The sequence below is a fragment of the Octopus sinensis genome, linkage group LG15 (genome assembly GCF_006345805.1).
Source record: "Octopus sinensis linkage group LG15, ASM634580v1, whole genome shotgun sequence".
NCBI classification, from domain to species: Eukaryota; Metazoa; Mollusca; class Cephalopoda; order Octopoda; family Octopodidae; genus Octopus; species Octopus sinensis.
In genome coordinates this window covers 58,441,798-58,468,263 of record NC_043011.1, presented here as the reverse complement: position 1 = coordinate 58,468,263, position 26,466 = coordinate 58,441,798, and positions in this window count along the sequence as shown.

The window sequence follows — 26,466 nt, the reverse complement described above, 5'->3', positions numbered from 1 at the left end:
AGACAAATATTAAAAGTACAGTTTACGAAAATAAAGAAAAAATGAAACAAAATGCAGTTTTTTTCCAGAAATATCTCACTCATATCTTGTTCAAATCAATATATGAAGTCGGAAAGTACAAATCAAAAGAAAACATTCAGAAACACACAACGAAACACTTCTTTTTATATATTAGCTACTATATTCCGCTTGAGCAAAGAGGAAGATATCAAATTTCAATACTCTATACTGACTACATATTTAGCCATTAAATACAGCTACAACCATCACATCAACATATTCTCGAGATCGTTTTGATTTCCTTTGATTTGATAAATACACTTCACAGTATAACAATAACCTAGATATATGATTAGTGTAGCGCTCTCTCGAGTGTCTGCCATCATACATGAAATACGATGCAACAACTAAGCTCTTCTCTCTCTTTTTTTCCTTCTCTGCGTTTTTATCATTTAATTACAAACAGAAGTTTGAGCCCAAGAAGAAAAGAAATGAATGGAATACAGAATTCACAGTTTGTTGTAAGGTCATGAAGTTTTGAAAATGTTAATGTTTTAAGGAAAAGTAATTTAGTTAATACTTATTTTCAACTTTATGGCTCAATGATTAAAGCATAGATATTGATAGGCTTTTGTAATTAGTCGAGGAAACTTTTATACCCAATAACTGCGAGGACGAATTGCCGTAAGCTGCGGCTCCGGTAATGTAGAAACATTTCCAATCTTCCGACTGAAGAACCTAGACTTGAAAGGAGACGAGAGAAACCTAACAAATTAATACAAGATAGATTTATCTCGGATAAGATATAATTTGGAAGTGTATCAGAACTTAGAGTCATATATGACATTTTGCTAATGAAACAAGTAGCATATGAGATCTTAGATAAGGAAAAAACAACTTCTGAAATAGTAGAGCACGAAGAAACTAGTGATGTTTTCATTTGGTAATTAGTATTATAAATATTTGAAAGATTAAAATATGTTTTAAGTAATGAGAAATAAGATAAATATAACGTTAGTGAAGAAAGTTTCAACATAAAGGAAATATCTATTTCTGGTTATGCTGTGTAGACAAAATAGTAAGGTGATGAAGAAGAGGGGAAGAAGCTGGGTGCAAGTGTAAAGGAAGCGGTAATGGTCTGATGAAAAAGAACAAAGAGGCGACACTCCACATATAAATGGTATTAGACACTATTTATGAATTCAATAATAGATGGCACAAGAGTTCAAAATTTTCTATTTCGCTTTTACAAATTTCCAGATTAATTTCTTTTTTTATATTCCTCAAATTTCTTCACATACTAAAGTTCTATTACTATCCAGAATTTATTAAAATAGTATAGAAAGAGTTTACATAGAGATTGACCGAGGATATCTGTCGATGGTTCATTACATGTGTAATGGCCCGATACTCAACCAGTGGAACCGAGACAGTAATTTAAGCTAATGTTGTTGAAGAAACGACAAAGAGTATTTCTTGAAAAAAAAATGTTTTGACAAAATTACAATATATTTACGACTTAAACTACGAATGCCAGTCTCTGAGATATTCAACCAAATTTACTATGGCGAAGATGCGAAGTGGATGTGGCGCAGTCCAGGTCTTACAAAAGTATATTACTAGAGTATATTTCATCATTTAAAAAGATTCGAGACAGCACTATATCATGTGACTGGATTTTTGCCTAAGAAGATTTAATAAAGACATCACACAAGTATAGAATGCTAACAATATTAAGTGCAACAATCCGTTCTAATACATCAACAACTGGAAATACGTCCCTGAATAACAACATATCAGACAAAAAACCCAAAACCAAAAGGACACATGCCACTTGTAAGCAAATATATCTAATATAAGAATATGGTAAAATATATGCAATATATAAATATCGTAAAATCGTAACGAAAAGCTAAGTTAACCAAGTCAGGATGGGCCAAGTAGCTATGGCGAGAAAAAGGAAGTAATATGCGAATATGGACTTAAATTTTCACCATTGAATACTGACAGGAAATTACTTCAAAAGTTTCCTTACGTATAATGTTCAAAGATTGAAAATCTTATCAGGAAGCTCAGTGCTACAATCATTTCAATTTGACTGTCTTTTAATATCTTAAACTTGTATGATCTGAATAGCATTTACCGCGACTATTTTGCATGTCTAGACTGATAAAAGAATTATTAGTTTGCTAATAGAGGTGCCACACTTGAGTGCAGTATGGAAATTGGTAAACATCTCGAAAAGAAGACATTCGATAAGGATATGAGGTCAAAAATGCCGAGTATAAAATTGATGCAGGTAATGAAAAACGTTTCATCTCCGTAATAACATTATTGAAAGCAACTTATTTCAGACACTTAAAACTTTAATCGAAAAAAGCCTGAGCAGAAAGTAGGAGGTTTTGTAAGAATATTCTTTTGAGGTTTTATAAGAATGTCTTTATGGTGCAACAAGTTATTTCAATAGTAAGTAATTAGTTAACTCAGAATTACCAAAATACTTTTCATTACATATTCTGTGATCACATATGATTTCAGTTTATCTAAAAACGGATTTAAATACTAAATACTATAAACACAAATTGGATTCGAAAGAATAAAGTGAGATAAATAAAGTCGAAAGTATAGAATATATCACGACGTACTTGAAGTATGGGAGATATTAATACTTAATGCATGGGAGATATTGTTGTATTTCTTAAAAAGCAGTAATGCTTTGCGGAAGGCAAAAATGAGTTACCTGGAAATACAAGGTGAAAGCAGGTGAGTTTGTGTTCGATATCAACAAAATTTATATAAGAAAACACACACACACACACACACACACACACACACACACACATGCACACACACACATAATGGACAACCATTAATTTAAATCTGAAATTAAACATTCTGCGAGCTGGCAGAAACGTTAGCACGCTGGGCGAAATGAGTAGCTGTATTTCGTCTGCCGTTACGTTCTGAGTTCAAATTCCGCCGAGGTCGACTTTGCCTTTCATTCAAAGCGGGGTGCATCAGCATGGCCGCAGCTCTGAGCTGAAACTTTAAAAAATGTGAATAACTAATATTTGGAAGACATGATCTTTACATTTTTCAATGACAGGATCCTATTAAGCATACCTATAATCAGATGACGAATATTCTCTCGTGAAATTTCTTGCCAATCTCAAAATATGTGGCCTTCAGTGTGTCTTGTTGTTCTTTTTATGACGTGTTGTTTTCATTACGGCGTAGAGGTGTCCAGTAGCTTTGATACCTGGTGACTGGTTCGGCCTTGCAAGCTTTTCAATGCCATTCTCTTCCAACCAAACGTAGCTCATTTCAGCCGTGTGACAACGAGCCCACTATTCCATAAATGGCGAGTCTTCCTTAATCATTCCTTCACTGGAGAAGATTGGAAGGAGTCCTTTCTACAGAATGGACATATATTAATCTGAACTTCCCTCACACTCCACCAGCTCTGACCAACCATTGCTCCAAACTGTACTCCAGAGCATCACAGAATAGCCTCCATATTTCATTGTTGGCTGTAATATTTTCTCGTCAAATTCTTGATCATGGAGCCTCCAGACCCACAGTCGACGACTGTCAGAAAATAAGGCAAATTTGGATTGATCAGAGAATATGAAAGTGTCCCAAACGGCTAGTGGCCTCACCACTATTTCACTGGCCCAATGTTTTCTCACCTTAATATTGGCTGGTTAAAAACGTTGCTTCCTTTTTGCTGCTCTGCTATAGTAACCAAGTTTGTGGAGATACCTGACAGGTGTTCTGGGATAGATACCAATTTGTTCCTGTATGTTAGAGAACTTGCAACGGGGGTTATCCTCCACACTTGACTTTACAAAGCGAAGGGTCGTGTCAGAGTCTCCTGGTTGACCTGATCGAGATAATGTGGAATCCTTGCTCTGCCTGGGGAATTGCACAATCACTCTACTAAATGTAGAAAGTGAGATCCCGAGGTTTTCTGCGATTTTATTCTGACTAAGTCCACCTTCATATTGACTCGCGATACGGCCTCTTTGAAATTCAGACAGCTCCAAGCTTCTTTCGTCTGTGGCACGATTGAACTGAAACATAAATATGTCAATTAATAAAACATAAATCTTTTCCAGTTCAAATAAGCACAAAACGATGCTTTGTGGAGTGTCTATACAATTTGTCGTGTATGTGCGTATAAATATATGTATACTAGTATACCTGCGTCATCAAAAATGCCGACAGTTTTATTAATGTTTTATCAATAAATATATGTTTATTAATGTTTTATCAATAAATATATGTACGAACGACGGACTGAAGCAATTGAAGAATCATACACTACTATAACGTCAGGGTTGAAACTATCACTCACATAATATATGTGTATATATACCTACACAAGAACACACGAATCCCACTCCCCACAGTCCCTCTCTCCGTATATATACATATATATATATATGAGTATATATGCATATGCATACGTATATATATATATATATATATATATATATATATATATATATATATATATATATATATATATATATATATATATATATATATATTAAGTGTAGGAAGAAATGGAGCTGAACGAAGATTTAACAAAATTCCTTTTTATTATTCTCTACATATGTTTCAAAGGCTGCAAAGTCCCTAATATATATATGTTTGTGCGTGTGTGTGTGCGTACTAATCTATCTATCTTTCTATCTATCTATCTATCTATCTATATATATATATATATATATATATATATATATATATATATATATATATATATATATATATATATATATAAATTATCGCTCGCATAACATTGTTAACGGTAATATTTTGAAAACAAATACCTTTAATATTCAGTTTTATATATATTTGTGAGTGTGTATGTGTGTGTGTATGTTTTTCAACTTGTGTGGGTGTGAGAGAGAGAGGGGTAGAGATAGAGGGAGAAACTGGTAACGTAAATACAATTTATGATAAATAATTGCAGTTTTATTTTGATTAAAACATGAGCATCTTCGGAGACTGCCTACCTTCATCTGCTTCAGCTTCTGTGATTGTTGCCCACTCCCACTTCATGCGTTGATTTCTTCTCTTTTGTTCTCCTTTCCCTCTAGCCTGATCGACAGAAAACAAATTGTGTTTTATCATATGTAAGACACACACACACACACACACACACTCACACACAAAGAGTAAGAGTTATACATTTTAGTAAGTTATTATTTATATTTACATTTTTTAAGTGGTTGAAGATTGCTGGCACATAATTATACAAAAGGGTGGGCGAGACAATATGTTTGGTTTGTTGTGTTTGAAGTGTGAAAGCTTTTAAACATCTTTTAGTGCATATTTGATTAAAATTAAACAACAATATCAATTAAAAAGAAAGAAATTGTTTTTTTGTAATTATATTTATAATGGATTATTTTTACTGCAGTGAGATACTTCACACCACACGGCAAAACATAAGTTTAATGTTCGTTCATATTTCATAACGATTTGCATCGATAACATGATGGAATCTGATGGAGGCTAAAATGAAAATTTTAGAGTATGGAGATTGTTATAGTCTTAATTTATACGAGCCATCAGCAAGCGGATTTATTATTTTCTACCCCAGGAACAAGGCTCGAAATTTTGAGGGAGGAGGCCCTTCTATTAGATCGGCACTAGTACGATCCTAGTACAAACTTTAGGGACCCCGAAAGGATGAAAGGGAAAGTCCACTTCGGCAGAATTTGAATTCAGAACGTAAAGACAGATGAAATACCATTAAGCATTTTGCCCCGCGTGCTACAGTTTCTTATTTCTTTATTGCCCACAAGGGGCTAAACATAGAGGGGACACATAAGGACAGATAAAGGAATTAAGTCGATTACATCAGTGCGTAACTGGTATTAAATTTATCGACCCCGAAAGAATGAAAAGCAAAGTCAACCTCGGCAAGATTTGAACTCGGAACGTAAAGAGAGACGAAATACCGTCCAGCGTACTAACGTTTCTGCCAGCTCACCGCCTTAGCAATCGGATTTATTGAATGAGGATGGTAATCGATGGAACATCTACAAATAATTCACAAATACACTCCATAGTATGTAACTTTTTCAAATTGAGACCCACATTGAAGCATCTGATATTCATTGCAGTATAAGGTAGAGTGTAGCATGTTATTTATTGCTCATATTTCACTAAGTCATCGAGCAGCAGCCATGTTTGGGTATAGCCTGGAAAAGAACAAATCGTTTTGTGTATATATATATATATGTGTGTATGTATGTATGTATATATATATGTATATGAGAGACGAAAAAATAATAAGGCAGACTGCTAAATTGAAAGTAAATTTTAATAAAAATGGGTGTATGAAAAATTAAAAAAGAAATTAAACCAGCTTTCATTGCAAGGCACATTTTCAAGATTTTAAATTTTAAATTGAGGAAGAGGAAAAAAGAAATTGACAATGTATTTTTTTTTCAAAAAAATAATAAATATATACAAAAATTAATAAATAAGTATACCAATACGTTCTAGTGTCTTTATGCTTTTAAATTTCAATATTATTCCATGGAAAATCTTCTTTGGAGGATTAGGATGCATATGTTTTGGTGTAGTGTTTTGTTTGAGAAGGTTGGATGTTTATGTGTCAAAACAGGAAATGGGGCAGGTGCTATCCAGTTCCTGTGAATAAGGGGAGACAATTCTGTGGATTTTATACTCTTTAATTGGAATGCTGGATTTTTGGTCAATACAGGATGCGTATATCTATTTTTTGTCAAACAGGATGCTAGAAAAAGGAATACGGTCACCGTGGAGTTTGCATATTAATACTTTGCAACGTACGCCATATAACTTTCACAGTTGTTCATATTACTGCACTTGTAACCTGAAGTGTGCCGCCTCCTAACCCTAACCCTTTCAAAACCATTCAGACAGAACTACAAAGTTGACGTAATACTGAATTATTAATTCAATTTCCGATGTTCAAATAAATAAAAAAAGCAAAAGTGAGAATTAATATAAAACAGTTAAACGTTTCGAACTACAAATACAGAATCTGTTTACTTTTAGAGGAAGTTTCACATTAAATGTTAGCAATACGTTTCAAAATTGTGTCAAACGACACATGCACTGACATGGCAACGCACCTATACACCATTGCACATATACAGGTATGTACAGTATATATATACAGATATATATATATATATATGTGTGTGGTGTGTGTGTGTGTATCTATATACAATATATGTATATGTATATACACAGTATATATATATATACGTACACTCACACACACACATATACATATACAAACATATAAATACTTAAAAATGCATATATACATACATACCCACACATACACATATGTATGCCTATTTATAATATGCATACATTCATACGTTCATATATCTGCTTTCATGCGCACATATCCATTTATATATGTGTATATATATATATATATATATATATATATATACACACATATATATAGATATATATATACACGTATGTATGTATATATGTTTCAGTGTGTATACATATATATGTATACATGTTTGTATATTATATGTATATATATATATGTGTGTGTGTGTGTGTGTGTGTTTGAGTTTGTATGTCTGTTTTTTGTATATGTGCACGTGTGTGTGTGAGTGCAAAATGCCATACCTATTTATTACTGAGGAAATTAGATATGATTCAGAAGAGACTGTTGTAATTCGTTACCTCTATCTCGTTTGCAAATTATAGTTTCGCAGGCAATATTTTCAGATAAAATAAATTTCGCATATTGTAGATATATTTAGAGAAAGCAATAATATTTTCAGTTACACTATTTCCCGTAAAACTATTTTCAATTTTACTATTTTTATCGAAAGGCATTCTGTTTACAATCAACAACACTCTCATATGCACTGTTTATATTGTGTGTTTTTTTTAAACTTGTATCAATTACTCTTTGGATTGGAAATTTGTTTGAAAGCTATGTTAACAATTCAGTTTCGTTTCCATGTTTAGATATCGTATTGATCTTCCCTTACTATTTTCATCGATTAAGAAGAAATTCAATGATTTTGGGGCTCGAAATTTATTCTTCACTTAGTCTTTGTTAATATTGTAATTATTATTCAGAGCGACGAGCACTTGCATCGATGTAATCGACTCAACCTTTCTCCGATATTGATGTTCCCATGTCAAAATTTTAAAATAATATTTCTTTAATTTATTTTTATATTTATGCGCCGTTTTCAAGCCGAGCCAGGTTCATGGGCCCGGTTTCCTGGTTTCTGTGACCTATGTATTCCCCCCAGATAGACGGCTCGCCAGTCAATCGCAGCGTTACCCAAGAAACAGTAGGTTGGGGCGAAACAGTACAACAGGGGTCTCCACCACCCCCTGCCGAAGCCTCGTGGAGCTTTTAGGTATTTCCGCTCCTTAAACACACACAACGCCCGGTCTGGGAATCAAAACCGCGATCCTCCGACCGCGAGTACGATGCCCTAACCACTGGGCCAGTGCGCCTCCACAAAGACAGTATTATAATTCCTATTTAGAGCGGCAAACTCACTGAATCTTTGCCATGTTGGACAAATTGCGTCGCTGCATTTTTTCTGGCTTTACTCATTCAGTTGAAATTCTGCTGAAGTCAGTTTTACCTTTCATCCTTTTGGGTTCTCTGAAATTAGTTTCATTTGAACCCTAGGAGCGATGTAATAGTCTAGCCATTCTCCCATAAAGTATCAAACACAGATAGAATAAGTACTAGGCTTACAATGAATAAGTCCTGGGGTCGATTTGGTCGACTAAAGGCGGCGCTCCAACATGGCCACAGTCAAATGACTGAAACGAGTAAAAGAGTAAAACAAAGATAAAACATACGGATTGGTCTCAGAAGATTCGGAATGCTCAGCAGGACTGCAGGTGTTCAGTAGAGATGCATAAAAGCAACATAGAGAAAATCCGAAATGAACGAAAAACGACATATGAACCACCTCGCATTGTAATCGATCTTTGGATCTGAGAGAAATAGGGGCTCTAACATCTCACAAATAATATCCTCCCTTCTTAAAGTCAAGTTAATAAATATGTTAATAAAAATAATTATGGTTAAACAAAAATGGCCATTGTTAGAAAGTTTTGAATTGCAGCTTATCCAATAAAAAATTTGTACCCTGCGGTTGAACGGTAGCAAGAAAAGTTATTAATCTCTCTGTATGAAAGTTGCCATTATGTAACAATGTATCCTTTTTTACCACTTATTATACTTATTATATTAAAATTAAATCATTTATATTCATTATTCATGAATATTCTAATTCATTGTCTGATGAGTTGTTCTTTAGATTCACTTGGGATTCATTCATAACAATGATGTCTAGACATTCCTACAATCACTTTTAGTTCAAACACATTTGGTAAAAACAACAAAATATTTTTATTTTCTTTTCCCGTGTCCAAATATAAAGAAAATATAACTTTGTAAAAAATACGAAATTAATGTGAAATATTTTATAATGCAATGGTCATTACTAAGCTTTTAGTAAACTATGTTTCTGAGAAGGGAAAATACTCGTCAATGACTAATATTGTTTTGATTTGTCCAGCAATAACAGCAGACAACTCAGGACTAGTTTTCGTTTCATTGCACCTCCTCAGCAAGCAGACACTTCACCGAACTTTGGTGGAATAATGATCATACGATCATATACTATGTGTAAAATATATTAAACTAAATAGCGTAAGAAATTTGCATAGCTGACAGGAAGAAAATTTACTTAGACAAACGACGAAGCAGCCTCAAATGAAAACCATAAATTTTATTAAAGCTTTTTTTGTCAATGATCTCACTGTTTATATTTATTGGCAATAAATTAAAAGTATCTTTTGATCTTCTCGCTTCTATATCATACTATTCATGACAAGTTGAAACACTGCAGGAACCTCATCGTGACCATTCAACTTGCTAGAAATGAAAATATAAATTTGCTTTAATACCATAATACCTGAAAATACTGAAGGATAGCGATGAGTTTGCCATGGGAGAGGCATATTTCAGCATGGACTTGTGCGATTGGGACGGACCTAGGTTAAATAACAAATTAGAGAGCAGTTCTCTAATACATAGGCTTTGAATAAGCTACACTTTAAATAAACATAATCAATGGCATGAGACCATGTAGACCATGGTTTCTACCCATTTCACTATACAATACCTCTTCTATTTAAACGAATCCTTTCGTGGAGTGTATCGTTTCGCGAGTTCTGATTTAACTGATTACGTAACACAAACTCATTTCTATCGATTGCCTGTGTGATGTCTTCCCTTACTCTAAAATGATAGGTTAGCTAGTATAGAATTTTTGTATCTTGATTGCCACGCCCAACAACGGAACAAAACATATCTCTCGAAAGGACAATTTTAACAGTAAAAGTATCGACCATTTTTGTTGCCTTTAATGTTGTTCGTTAGTAGCAGAAAATACCTGACTTAGTGAACCAACAACAAAACGGTTCCTGGGATGACCATCTGTATTTTATTTAGGCTTGGATTAGCTAATACAATTCTAGATAATAAAACCTTAAATAACACCGTATCAGTTTATTTTAGATGATCTGCTGTGTTTGAAAGAAAGTCAGGTTAATGCTTGTAACAGTTCGAAAGACAGTATTGAGACTCCTGTGTTAATAATCTTCAGCTTGTTTCCATAAATATTTTACTAGAAAATATATTTCGACAAACAAATAACACCAGCATTTTCTCTTTGACTATTACGCACATACACACTGACACACGCATGCACACACACAGAGATGCCCACACCTATAAATGGAAGCCTGTGAAATAAAACTGTCTGTCACATTAAATGTTGATCATTTGAACATTTACTGAGATTGCATATGTCATGAGAGTTGTGTTTGTTCTGTTATATAGATCAAGGTGAGAGAGACATAAAATTAACACCGCACGGTCTGTCATATGTATCATACAGAGTTGGAAACTTGCGACAAAATGTGATTATCCTTACAAGTAGGAGACATATATTCCCCTAGATGTTTCAGTATCTAAAACATTGAGATTCAAGTACTACAGTACAGAAGTATCTACTGTAATTGTGAAAATTACAGATTATGAAAATTGCACTTGAACATGGCATTCCAAGCTTAATAGTGATAGCAATAAAAATCTTTTTGGTCAGGTTAACGAAACCCATCATAATCAAAAGTAGCATGGAGCCTAGACATTAGAGCATTTGATTCTAGTTCATAACGTCGAGGGTTCAATTCTTAAATAGACTGCGGCATCATTTCTCGAGTAGGATTTTCCTTAACATTTTTCAGCTATCTACTCACTTTTAAATGATTATGAACTGAGGACTACTGCAGCTTGTTTTCTCGCATTCTTCTCCTCCAGTTGTCATCCTTTCACGTTATACAAGATTAAAGAATGTGACTCTCGCGTGTTTCCTCGTAACCACATTTTTACCTATAACAATTCGTGAAATCATGGCCTACAATACGAAGCGATACGCTCACACGGGTGACGGCTGCCTTTATAAAAACAAGGGCTAACTGTGATTAATTTAATTAACAGTGATGCTAGTAACAAATATCAAATACACAACTAAGGGGGCGTACTTCAAGAACATGTGGCACATTTGTTATATAACCTATTAATAGACAAAATCTTCGTCTACCAAAGTTCAATATTTAATATTCACCAAGGTTTCCAACACCCATCATGTAAGTTTACTGAACCCTATGTACACACATACACACGCGTATATATATGGTGAGGGCGCATGGCTTAGTGGTTATGGTGTTGTATGCGACATCCCAGTTTCAATTCTTGGAGCGAGTGGTGCACTGAGTTCTTCAACGAAGCACTACATCCCATATTGCTCTGCGATCATTACGACACCTGACACGTGGTACACAATGCATATATTCAGACAAAAATCGATCTGGCGGCACAAACATTTGATTACAATACGCAAATCATTTGCGCATGTCATTCGGCAAGCTGAACGCTCGTACGTCGTCATCAACGGGAGGGAGCATCATACATACATACATACATACATACATACATACATACATACATACATACATACATACATATATATATATATATATATATATATATATAAGTCGTCTAAGAGTCCATAACTCAGGAGAAACATGCACTTGTCTATATGTAAATAGAGTGGCTATATAACCCCAAGTATACTATATTATATATCCATTGCGGCCGCCTAACATTCTGTTGAATCCCTAACGGGAAACTGATTTTAAAGTTTGAATGTACATATAATACTGTAAACCTCGGATTATATATATATATATATATATATATATATATATATGGTCGATAAGCGCAAAGTATTAGGAATTTTTGTGTCTAAGACCCATCGGTATACAACATCAAAAATAACAACAGAGCATAACTATCATTCCCTGCCTAAGATTATATTTTTAACAAAACTGACCATCCTGACCTCTAGAACGCTGGACAGTATGAAATTTCTGAAATTGCTAAATGTAATCTATCCTAGCCTGTCTAATCTATCCTTTTGAATAGCGAAAATTATGTGTAAACTCTCAGAATTGGTTAATGGTTCGATACTAGATGATCTTCTTTGGTGGATCTTACTATTGCTCCGATTTGAAAGAAGATTATAGACCGCTCGAAGCTTTCAACTTTGACTGTTTGACACCCGAATTTAAAGCCTGTTGGTGGCTCTGTGATGTTGGAGCAGCTGTGTCCCGGTATTCCTTTGGCTCTTTAGTTGGTCCTTATTGGCGAAAGCGTAAATACCAAATTATTTCTGATTATCTCGGTTGATCAAATCAATCCTAAAGAACAACGTTGGTATCTGGTTGTAGTGCTAACTTCCAGAGTCCTTATGTATCCATCTATTTTACTTATAATATTGAAATTATAAATATGTTGCAAACAAAAACGAAATAAACCTCTTAGATTGTTTCTCTCTCCACAATCACCAAATATCAATTTAATCGAACATTTATGCAGTTTCAAGATTCTCCAAAGAAAAGTTCGGAACCTTTCGGAGACAATTCCGTGATAGATTAAAATTATGATCAATGTTAAACAATGACTCGTTAAAACACCGTATTAAAGAATAAAGCCTCATTTAACGATTTAATTCCAATGCGTATAATCACACAAATAAACATACACACATTCACACACACATGCACGCACACAGACATACATATGTTTTATTTGTTTATTGATATATATACTCATATGTGTGTGTGTGTGTGAATCTCTTATCTGAAATATTGAAGATAATAATTCTAAAATTTCATTTACTGTTTTATAGAAATCTGATGCATTTTAGATGGATTTCATATTCGTAATTAAAGTTTCTTCTTTATGTTCAGTTCATAATTTCTAAACGTGATATCCTCACTTTAGATTAATTTTTCAATTCAAAACATAATTAGCATTTCTTTCTCTTTATTCAAAATTTCTTTGCACTTATTAAATTTGTTTGTTTTTTTTTTCTCCATAGAATATTTTTCAAACAATACAATATGAAATTATGGTATAATTTCGTGGAAATTTAAGTTCATTTAAGCAGGAATTTTCTCTTATGTGTCATGTATTTCTACCAGTATGATACTACATCAGAATTTTGGTTTCGTATTTTCAATTTTCACTTTAGAGATACTGGCAACGTACCTGAGAAAATCCAACTTCCAACAATCTCTCCCTCCTCCAGCCGACAGTTTTTGTACTTTTTCGTGACGGAAAATCCACCTTTTATGGCAATTATAGCGAAATTGCTTTCTTACATCAAAGTAATAAGGCGTTTCAATAGAACATCTTTATCCCTAGGACTTACTGGATACCCCACCTAGTATATATATATATATATATATATATATATATATATATATATATATATATATATATATATATATATATATATAATATGGTTCTTTCTATTTCCGTGTACCAAATCCACTCAGAAGTCTTTGGTTCGACCAATGTTATAGTAAAAGACAGTACGACTGAACCCAATACCATGTAGTTAGGAAACCAATGTCTTGCCAGACATCCATACCGCGTGTGGGTGGGTGTATGCGCGCGCGTTTGCGTGTGTCTGTATGTGTGTGTGTGTTTCTATGTGTTCGTCTGTCTGTGTGCCTGTGAATTTCCAAGATTTCCGAATTATTCTGAAGATTTATCATGTAGGTCAAAGATTGACAGAAGAAAAATGGAATTATTATATTATTATTACACATCAATTTCTATGTATATTGGGGAATGAAAGGAAATGAGAAAAAAAAATACAACCTGAAGGAAATCAGAGTAGAATATATACATTTGATTTATCTATGATTAGTTTATTGTTATAAACATTGAGAGAATGATTTAGTTCTGTAATTGTGCTCAATAGAAATACTAAATTTGACAGCGAAAAAATAAGAACTATTCCATCCATTTTCATCCATTAAGATATAATTCTTTTACAAAACATACAATTAGAAAAGTGAAGAAAACAATTTTTAAGTTTCTAATTGAGGTTGCCTTTTTATAGTGTTTTCTTTATTATTTCCGTTTTTTTGTTAATAAATCTTTTAAATAAATTATATGTTATTTCTTTTACAATCTGCTTAATATTTGACGTCCATTTTTCTCTATGACAGATATCATATTCGTTCAAGTACAAACACTACCATACATATGCATACATATATATATATATATATATATATATATATATGTGTGTGTGTGTGTGTGTCTGTGTGTGTGTGTGTGTGTGTGTGTGCATATATATATATAGAGAGAGAGAGAAATAGATAGATAGATTATGCATACGTTGTATGTATATATGATATGTGTGTGTGTATGTATGCAGAATGAAGCTACATGGCACAGACTGATATTGATCACCGTTACGTAAACACAGTAAGTTATAATGTAATTGCTCTCTTCTGTTGTTTATAGAAGTGCTCGGGAATAAAGTGTGTAGAGTACGGTCCTCTCACCATATCACAGACCTTCTATCAGTGAAACCTAAGGCGAGAATCAGTATCAACATGATTTTAGGACGTTGAGGAAATCAGAAAAAAATCCAACCAGGCAGTTGCTCTCTACGTTAAAAAAGAAGTTCCAGGAATGCTTCAATCGATGGATAAATTGTGTGGTTTAAGGAGGGGACTACTTTCAAGGATATTAAATGTCGAATTGGTATGCGTTGTTGTTTCATTTTATACTCCCGGTATTTTTTTTCAGTGCGTGTACATATCCATTATTCTTCTTCTGTTTGTAGAGGTACAAAACTGTTTGTCTTACGATAAAAGAAGGGAAAATACTACACGTATTTTGGTGATTCGCTCCTTTATTCTTCTCTTTACATTGAATGGCATAAATAATTCTTTCGAAGTTTCGAAGATATATCACTGTTTTGATGAGAAAGCGATGTCGCTTACAAGTCGATTACTCAATCCCCGAAAAGATGAGAGCTAAATTCCATCTTTGTGGCATTTGAATTCATTACCTAAAGAGTTTAAAGAGATCCAGCTAAGCCTCTTGTCTGGACCTTTAACGATTCTGCCCGCTCACCGTTTTATTGAATATTATAAATAATAAGGGACGTACCAGCGTAATTCCAATACTGTGAACTAAACTCGAACAGGTTCCGAACTTCTGCCCTAGGCTATTCCTAGCTCGTGAATAAATAAATAAATGAATTAGTCTACTATAGTTTAGATGAAGAAAGATGACATGTGATGGGAACGAAACAAAATATACTCGATGTAGAAGTATATAGTATTTATTTATACGTCAGCACTAACTGGCGATAAACTCATTAATCAAACCTTTTTGACATTTTATCAATATGTATGCTGTGCTGTTTTAGACATTATTCTAGAATACCAGATATTAACTCATAATAAAGACGAGTTGTTGTGAGAACTCTGATTGACATTATTTCAGTATAACTTTCATTGTTTCATTTTCTCATTATCTGGACGACTTGGGCAATGAAACTTCCTATTTTTTACCACTTTCTTTCTTTTCATTCCTTCTATCGTACAGACGTCTGATCGCTCCACTCTCACCGCAACCCATTTTCTGATTTTTGGGAATTTTATTATTTTTTTTTTTCAGTTTGTCGAATCAGAAGGAGTTTGTTCGATACTTGATCAACTCTCCTAAATTCTTGGCAGGAAAGTGAGTGAGCTGTTGCGTTAATCTTACAGAACTTTGAGTCCCCAAAGTCCATCCCCTCCTCACCGTGGTGGGGGCGCTGGCAACGGGTAGTGTCAGAGCTATGCCGTCGGGAACTTCGGTTCCTGGTAGGGCCACCCAAGGCGGATTTCTGACACCGAGTGGTATTCGGGCCACAACCCGGCAGAAAATCCTCGGAGTGTCTGTTTCGGCAACCGGCGGCTCCTCGGTCGTTCTGTTCCTGCGTCTGCGGACAATCTGCGGCAAACAGGATGTCTCCCCATGCGGGATTGTTGGGGGCCGCTTTTGATATCCACAGGTTCCCACAAAACTTCTTCGATGCCTCGAGGGTGGCAGAAGAAGCCGACTCAACCCGCCCAGGGTAAATGTCGCCACAAGCACATGTAGTAGGCAGTCAATCGAAAGGGAAGAGACAAATATGAAATATTCTTTAATCAAACAATAACCGCTGACAATAAGACAAGTAAATGATTTTTTTCTCTGCCATGAAGTCCTCGCGTAGAGCTAACGACATTACGTATAAGCAGCATCATACCCAGTTATTTAGAGATGTGTTATGAGGGTTTACAAATGTATGTTAATATGTATGTGCGCATGTATTTAATTGGCCTTCATTATTTCAATTTGTGTGTTTCCCTGTGTGTCTGTGTGTGTATACGAGTGTGAGTATGTATATATACATATATATACTCGTAAACATTTTATTCATATATATTTGTATATATATATATATATATATATATATATATATATATATATATATATGCATATATAGGTTCAGCAAAATTTAGATTCAGATGAATATGGTACTGAAGTCAGAGGCACCAGAATTTTTTATGGTATTATCCATATAAATCCATGGGGTGATTATAATCAAAATAAGCAACAAGTATATCTTAGGTAATTTGGTACAATCGTTTCATGCTACTTCATTTTATTAAACATTGTATGTATTACATCAGTTTTAAAAAGTTGATCAATCTTCAGTCATTTATAGAAGTCTTCCATCAAACGGACAATACATATTCTTATTTCTATTTCAACATTTTAAAACGTATGCAATACTTACAATGTTTAATAAAATGAAGTAGCATGAAACGATTGTACCAAATTACCTAAGATATACTTGTTGCCTATTTTGATTATATGCATATATATGTATATATATGTTTGTGTGTGTGCGTATGTCTGTGTGTGTATGTACGTATGCGCTCACACACATTTGAAGTGGCAAATGACAAGAAATAGAAAGACGTAATATGAATATTAATGGAAATGGTGAAGCCGTACATTGCTGTAAATCTGTGTTACGCGAGTATGTATCTGCATTTGTATACATGTATACATATACATACACACATACTTAAATATTCGTATTTGTATACAAGTGTATAAATATACTTGTAAACAGTAGAGAGGAACGGGCTATGAAATGTCTACATTGGATTAAATATACGTTTGAACGATTCAAAGAAACTCAAATTACCATCTATAGAAATTATACTAGTTAACATAATGATTGTGATAATTAATGATATTTTTGCAAATACTACTAAAACAATGTTTGTAAAAATCAATAATAATATTAATTGATGGTATAAACCGAAACATAAGTTAATTGCGTCTGAATAAATAATGTATTCCATACAGTAAAATGTAAACAAAACTACTACAACTGATTTTAATATGCTGCACCATTTGATTTAACTGGAATACCAGTAGGGGTGATTATAAGACAAGAATTCAGTTCGATTTAAAATGTAACGCTATCACATTCAGCTCGATGCCAAAGCAGGTAGTTTGGTTGAAATCAGTTCACTTGGAAAACGTCGTAAGTCATGGACCCTTGGTGAAATTGCAGCCACTAGGATGCCTAATTGCATCAGAAGCAATGGGAAGTGGCTGCAATTGAAATCTATATTGGTCATCGTTATATATGCAGTCGAAAGCTGTTTTAAATAAAAGAAAGTTCTGGATGTGAATAAATCGCCACTCTCCTCCTCGTTTTCAATTATTTATATATATATATATATATATATATATATATATATATATGAGAGAGAGAGATAGAGAGAGAGAAAGAAAGAGAGAGAGATGCAAAGTGGTTTCTACATACGCTAATGTCTTGCTGCATAGATACAAGCTCAGATAATCATATCCACACATTCATACATACATAGGCATACACACACACATACGGGCACACACATACATACACACACGCGCACAATCACACACACACTCATATATATATATATACGTATATATATATATATATATATATATATATATATATATATATATTATATATATATATATATATATATATATATATATACGTATATGTTTATGTAAATATTTATGTGCGGATAAGCTTATCCGTGTTTGTATCTGTGCATCAACTTATTAGCTGATATGTAAAACATTTTGCAAATATTTCTTCTACGCTGTCGTTCCCTCTTTTGTATTATTTAACACCTGTGTCTCTATAAAAGCATTTGCATTTCATTTGTGTATTTCCATTGTGTCCGATGTTACATCAACACAAGACTGATCTACATTCTGCAGAATTTACAGTCTTGGATGTTAATACCCCACAAGTTCTTGACATTATTATTTCCAGGATTTCTTTCCTCTTTTCCATGATTTCTCACAAGTTAAATTTTGTTTCTATTTCTTTACAAATGGCGAATGCTAATGAGATTTCGGCGAAAGATTTTAACAATACTCAACATTCTCTTGGCACTATTATAACTTGCCTTTAAGTTACGACATATATAATATTCGCATTTTTGTTCAGTGTATAACATAATGCCATGTAAGAATCTACTATTCTGTCTATATAGAGATTGAAAGAATCTGTTCAACTTGCTGTAAGCAGAACAGGCCATAATAGAGGTTGCATTACTTCTTCTCTTAACACCATAATTCATTTTCCTCGACTGCTTCCCTCCTTGCCACATATCTTGAGCAAGCCATTTATTATTTTATTCAACGAATTATTCTCTATCCCTCCATCGTATATTTCTTCCAACGAATTTTTCTTTTGAATTGATAGTGTTGAATACTTCTTTACGTAACCACCAAAACCATTATCTTCAGTTCATACAATATTCACAAACCAACGGAGAATCGGAACGCATTTCCGTGACCCACACTACCATCGGCGTTAAATTAGTCATGCATTTCAATGGCTTTCTTCTGCTTCTGCTTCTGTTTGTCCCCAGCTCCGGCTGCGCACTCATCCAACTACCTGCTGCAGCTGGTGATTGGCATTTTCTTATTTTCGCTACATTTGTATTCTAAGCTTTGTAAAATATTCATTCCAAAACTTGTCATTCATCCTGTCCCTTTACAGTCTGTCAAATTTTACATTGCAAAAGTATTCTGAAGTATTTATCCCAGAGCCTCTGTGTGTGTATCTATGTGTGTGTGGATGTATGTGTCTGTGTATGTGTGTGTGTATGTGTGTTGTGTGTGTGTGTGTGTGTGTGTGTGTGCGTGTGTGTGTCATGGCGTTAGTCCTTCAAATACACTTGCATTTCTCATAAAAGTCCGTACTACTACTTCATAATAAAATACATAAGGTTGTCTAAACAAATTACACGAGAGAATCACTCGGCATATATTCAATCTACTGTGAATAACAGCCAGATCCACCTCAAACCGTAATTTACAGTTTGACAAAATAAAGGAATAGCTTCAGTAAAGTATTTCAAGAGAAAATGTTCCAGCATCAGTATCAGTGAGAATTATGAAAACTTTAGTGACTCTGAGCATGTTTTCCAGAAACCAAGTAGAATTGGGCAGGAATAAGCAAAAATATGTTATAAAAGCTTCTCCTTTTGTTATCGAAAGCTCAACAAGATTCTTCACCTGATTGAGTATTGTTAAATATGAAAACGTTGATATTTTATAGTTACTGAAGATGCTCAAAAATACCGAAATATATATGGCATTTTACCTGACATCGGCTGGAAAAAAATATTCGTATCTTTCCGATAATTATTCCGTTTTCACGCCGCAAAATCTGCTCCTAATTGTTTCGACATGAACTCGTCGGGAAGCATGTGACTAAGCATACGAAATGTTCAATAGAGAGTCGACATCCGCAGCTAACGGTTTGCATAGTGTCCGTCTCTGCCAGATTGTGAAGGCTTACCATGACGTTTAAACTAAATACAGTGAAATTTTAAGACTTCATTTGCTTATGGGCATATAGGGGTTAACTGATAACAGACCGGGAGAAAAGAGTACTTTATTTACAACACCCAAATGTTCCAGGAAATGATGAAAATATATGAAAATATTTAGCGGCGGTGGCGGTGGTGCTGGTGGTGAAAACGATGACGATGTTGATGGAGTTGATGGTTGCTGTTGAGCGAACGGTCTTCGTCCCAGAGCTCGCAAGATCGCGCCTGTGTAGTGGGAGAAGTTCGAAACGTGGTCCTTTGCTATTCGTAAGACCCGCAAAAGAGAAAGCAGGTCACCCCCCCGAGACCGAGAGCTTCGACGGATGGATGAATGCACATCCAGGCTCAGCGGTTGCGTAGGAAGTCGGGGATCAAGAAACAGGAAGAAAGTGTGACAGAAAGTTGGGGCGAAAGCGTACAACAGGGGTCGCCACCATCCCCTGCCGGAGTTTCGTGGAGCTTTATTTAGGTGTTTTCGCTCAATAAACTCACACAACGCCCGGTCTGGGAATCGAATGACGTTGATGGCGGTTTTGATACTGATTGCAGTTGTCATTTGATTCGTTCGATATTTCCATTGACGTTATCTTCTTTGCCGATGCTTGCAATAGATTTCTTATTATCTATTCCTTGAGTTCTCTACATTATTTTCCCAAGTTTTATTATTGTTTCCATTTCATGTTGTTTATGATATTGCTGCAGGATTGGCAGAGATGCGTGGGTAGGCGGGTGATTTTGTGTTGGTGTTGGTGATAGGTTGTGTAATCATTGTTCGTATTGTTATTGTTAGTAAAAACAGCCATTTTCAACCTCAATGCTATATTGTATCATAGAATAACTGATGTTGTCAGAGTTAACACGAACACATTTGATTTATATTTCTTTGTAAGATCTTCAGAAAAATTTCCCTTTTTTATTCTCTTTGACAAGCGAAAATCCAAGACAGATGTCAGCTTTATCGTTATCGCTACCATAGCTGTCATCGTTCTTTTCCCACGCTCCTGTTACTTCAAACATCAAACTTGGTGACAATTTCCGTATGGTTTTCCTACTGACTACAAACGAAGGGGAAAAAGTAGTTATATTTGCTGAAATTAGGTTAAGACACAGATAGTTCTTCGACTGTCTTCAGTTACCAAAAAAATATGTCGAACAATATTAACGCTATTAATTCAAACTTTCCCATAATAAATTTATGAATGACACTCTAAACTAAGGATGACTAAATTGAACCCAGTAATTCACTGGTACTTTATCTTGTCGACCCCAAAACTATGAAATGCAAAATGGATTTCGATGGTATTTTAACTCAGAACGGGTCATTATATAACACTAATAATTTTGTTCTATATTTATGAGATGAGGAATTATGTACTTTATTTACATTTGACGGATATTTGTCCTCATCTTGTTTGTTGTTAACACAACATTTCCGCTGCTTTACTCTCCAGCCTTCCGCAGGTGTCTTGGGAAAAGTTCGAACCTGAGTTTTCAGTCCTAAGGTATGTTGTTGTTGTTATTATTATTATTATTATTGTTATTATTATTATTATTATTATTATTATTATTATTATTATTATTATTATCATTATTATTATTATTATTATTATTATAATTATTATTATTATTATTATTATTATTATTATTATTATTATTATTATTATTATTATTATTATTATTATTATTATTAGTCAAGACGTAGAGCGCGGTTCTATTGTATGATATTTTAATAGTTGAACGATATTTCAACAGTACGTCTGTCTTTGTCAAGTTGAAATAAGAAGTGATAAAAATTTAAAATTTCAGAAATTTAAACGTAAAGTATGAACGAGAGCAACCATTGTCCAAACGTTGTTGGAATGCCATCATCAGTTTTTAAGTTACAATTTTATAACAGGCGAAACGAAAAAGACTGAAAAAAACTGAAAAATGAAGACGACAGAAAAAAGGGACCTTTTGTATGCCCCTGAAAAAACCAAGAAGTACAAACCGAAGAATTCTAAACTGGAAAAGCAAAATAGAAAAGGAAATTTACATAATGAGAGGTGAAATATCAATATTAAATGAATTAATCTATGGAAACAATGTAAAAACCTGAAAAGGAAGGAAGATGAAGAGAAAACATAGATTCTCACCAAGAGAAGAACTGCTTTCAGCAAAAGAAAGACTGCGACAAAAGATCAAAGAAAAAGCTCAAAGAATACGAATATTTATGAAAAGAAAGAAATTTTACAAGCAAAATAACTTGTTCACATCCAGTGCAAAAACATTTTACAGAGAAATAGGGAAGTTTAAAATAACCGTTGAAGACCCCCTACCATGGAAGAAGTTCAAAACTTCTGGAAAATATCTGGAGGGATGAAAAGCCTTACAATGAAAATGCAAACTGGATTAGACGCAGAGAAGGATCCTAACAAAACTTACCAGAACAAGTTTGGGAAGGCATCGCAATTGCAAGCCTAAGAATGACACTCACGAAGACTCATGAGTGGAAATCTCCGGGTAATGATAGTGTGCCAAATTTCTGGCTTGCCTCGCTTTCGTGGGCACATGAAAAGCTAGTGCAGTTATTCAATAAAATTATGAGAGATCCTACGAAAACACCTAAACACGGTCCTAACATCCGAGTTAAATGCACGTAACAAGGGGTTAGCAATAAATTTCTTAGCAATTCCGGTTCTTATTTACAGTTTCAATGTGTTGAACTGGAATATGAACGAAATTAGGAAGATTAATAGGAAAATCCGTAAGCTGCTGACTTGCAATAAGATGCACCACTCAAAGACAGACGCAGGTCGTCTCTACCTACCCAGAGCTCAAGGAGGTCGAGGCTTGATCTAATTTGAAATCTCCTACAAAACCACCACACATACACTGGCAAAATATCTTGAAACATCTAACGACTGGATGCTAAAGCTGGATGAAAACTATGATAAACCTAAGAAGCTTCATTCTGTTATGAAGGAGCGCAAAAACGTTTCAAGTGAGTTTATGCATAATACCCAGGTTGAACAGCAAAATGGAAGTGCAGCAACTGTAGTTGCTAAGAAAGTGAAGTCAATAGCAAAGTAAAATGCGTTTGAACAATTGGCTGATAGGTGCGAACAAAAACCGTGGCATGACAAATTACGTGACCCGTAGCAAACAAGCTGATGTAGACCAGAAGTACACCCACCAGTAGAGACGGAGCTCGGGGCTAAAGGCTGAGAGTGAATGATTTATCTTGTCTGCCCAAGATCAGAGCTTATTGACCCGGAACTATCAAGGCCGTGTGATGGAAAATAGTGAAGACATCAAATTAGGCTTATTAGCTGTGTGTATCTTTAATTTCTCTTCCACATATATACTACAATTTTGTCGGATAATTTTTGTTTCTCCTCATCAGATGCTCAACTGTGATGACATTCCCTCACCTTGACTTTCACCAGCTTGGCCGTGTAACTATGCGCGTAAAATTTCTTACGCATGCACGAGGCTTAAAGAAATCCTTACTTTCATGAAATAATAACGGCAAATACTGAAAGCTAATTGCAAGTATGCTGAATAGCATTTGTGTATGAAGTTACAGAAGATTTACTATGATTTACTAAAAATAATTAATATTTTCGAAACCACACTAAATACCGTTTAGTTCCCATGTGTCATCACGCTAACAGACATACGTGGTAGTTAATTGGAAAATGTGTCAAGCAAGTGTACAAAAAATCCAAATAAAAATAAAATTCTAGGGTCTAACGCTGAAGGGAGAATATCTATATTGAAAATGGACGTGATATTTATAAAATACTTAAATTTAATAGGAATTTTAAGAATCTAAATAAAAGGCCGGTTTATAATATTTAGATCCCTCAATTACATAAAATGCATACATGGACACATGTGAATTATTTTCAGCTGCAAACTTGAATATTTTTTTACTGGGGAATAATTTTTCTGATTTGAGATTATGTTTGAATCGCAATAGAAACGAGTAATGGATAATCTAACTTAAGAAATCTTATCTTACACCATGAACACTTAAAACTGTTATGCCTAGAAACGGAACGCTTAAATGAAAAGGCTTTAGAAAATTCCAATCATGAAAAACAAACTGTGATAATATATAACATTAAATGTATAAATATTGGAAACGTGATTCATGTAAATCAACAGGAAACAAATTATGTAACAAAATGCAATAAAATGATGTCATAATTGCACAACGCATTAGCAACTAACAAATAGAGAAACGAATCTACAGAGGTTGAAGTTTATATGAGAGGGTTTCAGAATAAAATATATTAAAGATGAAAAAGTTTGTCGATCTCTATAATTGCCAGGAAGAAATAGTTAAAGAATAGAAATCAATACGATGTTTTCTTAGAAATATAACGCAGATGAAATACTGAGAGAAATGAAAAACCGAAGGCGGTCATCATTGACGTAGATTATCAGTAATGGCGATATCAGTGTCCCCAAATAATATATGCAGCATCAACATGAGACTCAAAGGAAAATGTGTTGTTCCTGAAGAATGTCATAAAGTTGCAACATCTAAACATAAGTAAAGAATGTGGAAGACAGATTTAAGACAGGCGTAGAAAATGAAATGAAAAATGTCTCAGTCCTTCGAAATCAACAAAGAAAAGACATAAATGAAAGAGAAATTCCAAGAGAAACAAATATCAAAGAAAATTACTATTACACGAATATAAAAAAGATATGAAAAGAATTCGCCGAAAGCAGCAGACTGACAGAAACAAGATATTGTCATTAAAACGCCAGGAATCTTTCGTTATGAAAAGAAACAACGATTTTTTAACAAAATAAATTGTTCGAATGTAACCCATAGAGAGTTAACGATGAACTACGTGAAAACAAATTAGAAATCAATGCAGCGCCGGCAGCAAGCGAAGTAGATGTAATGAAAAGGAAGATTATGAACAACAAAATGATCATCGTGGACATCAATGTGTACGATATCCCATCAAACATTCGAAACAGTAACGATACGATATGTAGCTCAGGCACCGCAAAATAATAAACAACTGGGAAACACAGGGTAGAGAGAGTTCAAAACTAATTAGGAGGCACTCTTACATAGCTGATGATATTATTTAATGAGCAACTCAAAAGGCCCGAAATAGAAATATTGGAAATGAAGCAGTCGTTAGTCATAACGTGTCCGAACGCTTTTTAACGAGTATCGCGTATTAGATGCATGCAGCTGCATACAGAGGCCATGTTGAAGACTGACCCCAGTGGACTTTCGTAGCATTAATGTGTGTCAAGTAAATTCTATGTTTCTGCTTCTTGTATTAAAAAGGATATTTTGCTGAATAAGAATAAATAACAAAATTCTTCTAGGATCAAATTCCTGTCTACGTTTTGAGAATCCAGCGAAATGGAACCTTAGAAATGAGATGAGAAATATAAGAAACAGGGAAAAAATTTACTGTTTTGGCTGCTTATAGCTTCTCAAAAGACGTACAATTGCACTTACAAATACACACACACACAGGCATACGCACACACAAGCACACACACACACACACACATGTATGCATTTAAATAATGTTGGAATTTCAATTTGTATGATATTTTAATTCATATTGATTATATTTGTTTTTCATACTTGTTTTCAACAAAGTAAGACGTAAGGTCATCGGGATCGAAAATAAAAATATTTTTTTAATATCTTGGAGAAATGGATACGTTGACAGCCTATGATATCTGAAGCTGTTATGATGCATACACACAAACGCGCATTCATATGTATAATTCAGAGGAAAATCTCTAATTAAGCAATTCAATTGTGAAAGACGTTATTCACACCATATAGAAAACATATACTATAAAAACCTTATTCTAAAAAATCAATAAAATACATAAAAAATAAATATTAATAAAAAGACTACGCGCGTTTCATGGCTATATTTCCAAATAGATAATAGTAATAATAAAAATAATAATAATAATAATAATAATAATAATAATAATAACCAACAAGAAACTACCAGGCCAACATATTAAAGATCAGAAGCAGTCCAACGTGTCATGTATGCAAGCAACAAAATG